This window comes from Hordeum vulgare, chromosome 2H (genome assembly GCF_904849725.1).
Source record: "Hordeum vulgare subsp. vulgare chromosome 2H, MorexV3_pseudomolecules_assembly, whole genome shotgun sequence".
Classification (NCBI taxonomy): Eukaryota; Viridiplantae; Streptophyta; class Magnoliopsida; order Poales; family Poaceae; genus Hordeum; species Hordeum vulgare.
This window is the reverse complement of record NC_058519.1, coordinates 261,133,993-261,137,796: the sequence shown is the minus strand read 5'-3', so window position 1 is coordinate 261,137,796 and position 3,804 is coordinate 261,133,993. Positions and strand designations below refer to the sequence as shown.

The 3,804-nt window shown below is 42.0% G+C and overlaps 1 long non-coding RNA gene across 3 annotated transcripts; it reads left to right on the top strand.

Annotated features, from left to right (window-relative positions):
- Positions 1 to 455: 455 nt before the first annotated feature.
- On the top strand, positions 456 to 3,041 carry LOC123426036. Of its 3 annotated transcripts, none has more exons than XR_006621991.1 (2): positions 456 to 798; positions 2,577 to 3,041. It is a non-coding gene; the product is annotated as an uncharacterized LOC123426036 (long non-coding RNA). The 3 variants fall into 3 exon arrangements; XR_006621992.1 differs by having other exon boundaries at positions 2,086 to 3,041; XR_006621993.1 differs by lacking the exon at positions 456 to 798 and adding an exon at positions 805 to 1,749 and having other exon boundaries at positions 2,086 to 3,041.
- Positions 3,042 to 3,804: the final 763 nt, after the last annotated feature.

Here is a 3,804-nt window from a genome sequence, read left to right as displayed (position 1 = left end):
ACCATACTTGTAGTCGGACCAGTAAAAGAAAATCTATAATCTTGATGGTTGGTTAAAGAGAACAATTATAATTCTGCCCATGATATTAACCAGTTGACTTTACATCGATCAACCGAGTACATGAACAGGAGACACACATCGAATGCGGGTATGGGACATCGCAACCACCCCACCATTACATTGTACCATAGTTTTTTCAAGTACATGGACCAAATGTTGGATTAGAAAAACAAGAATCGATGACGTGGGAAGTTGACTTAGCTCCATGGACCATCCACGCAATCATGAATTTTTTTTTAAAGAAAACAATAAAAACGCTTGAACCTCGTAGAAACTGTTGATTAGGTGTTTCCAGAGAATCCAATCGTTAGATTTATTTTAAATTGCTGCTAAATAATTTAGTAAAAAATAATGTGCATAAATTAGGGCTCTGTTCCAAAACCGTGGAAATCCTCCATTATCCCCCTTCGACGGCCGCTTCCAACATCTGGCCAACCGCCCCTTCCGCCGCCGCCCTTGACCGGCACGGCCATGCCGCCCCGCGCAACAAGGAGCCCAGTACCAACACATCGGCGCCTCCCCGTATGACCGCGGCACCACTACTGCACGTTGGTCCAGCGACCCCAGTCGTCGAGGGCATGCCATCGTTGCTGCTTGGTCTCTAGCTTCGAGCTGGAGCAGGTCCATCTACTCCAGCCATCCCGCTGTTGGCCTCCCTCCTCTCCAGACTCCTTACAGGACGACTAACCAAGCAGGAAGACTAACGGTCATCTCCCTCCGCTCCTGACCAGGATGCTGGTAATACGAAATCTCTCTTCTCCTCTCCGTTTACCAATTCTTCTATTGGATAGAAGAATCTTTATGTGATATGTCAACATGTGAAATTTGTGAACTACTAGAATTAGAGGGATTAGGGAAAGAAACTAGAGATTATTAGTGTATCTGATGAATGATGCTGCTGTTCACGTTGTCTTCATTGTCAGATTGGAGCTGTTGTTCACGTTGTCTTCATTGTCCGATTGGAGCTGCTGATAGCTAATTGCATATATCTGGATGTTGTGCTTGCTAATTTCTATTATATTTCTAGTTGCTGTTTACTCTGTGTTTCATTACAATTTGTCTATCTACTGATTGGAGTATCTATTAGTAGTAGGTTTTAAAAACCTGGACATCGAACCGAGAGCCTGATCACGTTTGAGAGTCGTAGCTTCATAGCTTGTTGATGTGCTTCTCTTTTAAGTTCTAACTAGGATCCTTGTAGAAGTAAACTACTACTGCTAGTCCATCGGAACAATCTATCTTCTGTTGTTGCAATAAAGACAAAGTCTGTTTAAGACAATTTTCGATGGATTTATTTTAGTGTGAATGGGTTGATGTTTGTGAAAAAGGAAGTATAAAAAGGACAACTATACCTACACACTTGTTAACTTCTCACATTTGATGCACAAAAGGAGATACGATTGAACATAAACCTTTTATTTTGCCTAACCAAGCCGATCAAGTGTTTTATCTAGAAGAGGAACTGAACCCATGTTGGTCAGTGATGATGCAGAATGAACTACAATAGAGATAGATGTGACACTGGAAATGATGAATGCACACAAGACGTAGACGCTGAGGCATTCTATGTTTCTCACCTCACGGATATGTTTAAAAGAAAAGGAAAGATCAACATTGGGTAACATCCTATATTGAGGGAACAACTGTGGATGCTATTGATAATGCTTTGAACGATGAAGAAGAGTGGAGGTAGATCATATAAACGCATTTTTCTGTTCGAGCAGCAATTTTGATGATTATATATACACTGTAGTTTTACCTGTACTCAAACCTGAGTTTGCTCGACACTAAGAACCATTGTATATCCTTGCAGATCGTTGGCTGAGCGTACAGTCTTAGAAAATTCTAAAGAATGTGGTCTTCCACTTAACATATAAACCCAACTTTTAGTTTTCTTTTTTAATTTTAACTTTGTCATGTGCTACGGTAAAGAGCCAAGTGTCCATATATCTATTGAATTTAACCTGACTCTTTTCACTTTTTATCAACTTTTTCTCATGCACTTCATTAAATCTTCCTTTTTAGGAAATTTTGCAAGTGGAGATTAGAAGGATTGTTCTAACTGATGGATGAAGCAATATGTTCTTTTAGCAGGCTTTTATATATTTGCATTGTTTTTGCTTTTCAAAATGAAGCTTGGAACATGTCAGAAAATTCCAGTGGACTTAAGTTTCATCTATGACAGTTGACAGATTGTCATTGGAAATAGATACATTTTGGTTGAAGTATTATGTTAGATTTACTATCTGATAAACTAAGTGTACGTAAGTTTGAAATTAAACCTGGATGGCTGATTGCCTGATTCAACATTTTATTCTTTGTTGTTGTGAACTAACCTTTGTGTTTGTGATTCAACGTGTCTTTTTGGTGATTTTATAGTTAATCAAACAGGCAAATAAACACTAGCATAGAATAGAGGATTCAGCCATCAAACACATCTCATGCATCAGATCAAGTTCGCTAGTAACTCACAAATTGTCTCATAGAAATTTAACTACTATTATCTCCATTTCCAGCAAACGTTCACAGTAATAAGAGAAGAGCGAGATTCAGAGATTAGTTCTAGTCAATTTTCAAGTTATAGATGTAGCAGGTGTAGGTGATGGAGAAGAAACTATGCAGAGCTTGGAGAAGAATAGTAGAAGAGGAGCCTTGGGACACACGAGCAAAGATGTTAGAGGAAGGCACAACTGCATTGTTTGGTGGAGGGCGCCACAAGACAGAAACTCACGCGGAGAACCAGACACTGCAGCTCCCTGTCTGGTGAGGCGTGTGACTTCCCCTTCCTCCTGTTATGGCCGTCAGGAGAAGGAGAGCGAGCAGTGGCGAATGTAGAAATAATTTCCAGGTGTGGCGGAGCTTATAAAGGAGAAAAGCATGCAAAATGCAAATGTCCAAAAACTCTCTAGACTATTATATATATAGCACTTTGTGTTCTGCAAATACAACTAATATCCAAATTTAAGTAACGTATTGGATTATCCTGCATGTACTCAATTTTTTCTTCGGTGGAGGTTTAAATCATCATCACCACCAGCTATGTACTTGTAGTATGAGATGGATGTCTAGCAAGTAGGTGTACTAGCACATTTTGCTTAAATGTTAGGTGTGGAAGCTGCCAAGCCTTGCCAGATAGCTGGCTTTGCCACTGAGAGAGAGACCTCGCGAATCCCGCGAGACGCCGTTGCTCAGGTGTTTGGTGGATCGCGCGACCATCGGCGAATTCAACAAGACGCGCGATAACGTCAAGCACGGCCACATCGGCTAGGAGCAGGACTTCATGCTTGGTCGTGTCGTGCGGGTGTTGTGCAGCGGCTATGTAGTTCTGCGTGTGTATTTGACCCACTCCATTTGCTAGGTGCACGAGCCAACTTCCAATAAAAATCGATGTGCTTCCGCTAGATCCTATGTACATGCGCGTACAAGCATTCTAGATCATGTGTACAAGCATTCTAGATCATGTGTACGTGTGCGTACGTACAAGCATTCTGGCTAGAAGGAATCGCCACCACCCGCTGTATCAGGCATTGTTGTTAGTCTGGACCGCCTCAGCCTTATCCCTTGCGACAGCAGCCTTGTCTCAGGAAGCACTATCCACTCCTCACACGTCCTCTCTCTTAGGCCTCTCGAGCTCGTGCTCTAGAGAAGGTCGTCGAGGTGTCCGTTCATCGTCATTGTGGCAAGAGACCACCGCGAGCACTGTAGATCCGCCTCGTCGCCCTCTTCATCCCTCTTGAAGGAATG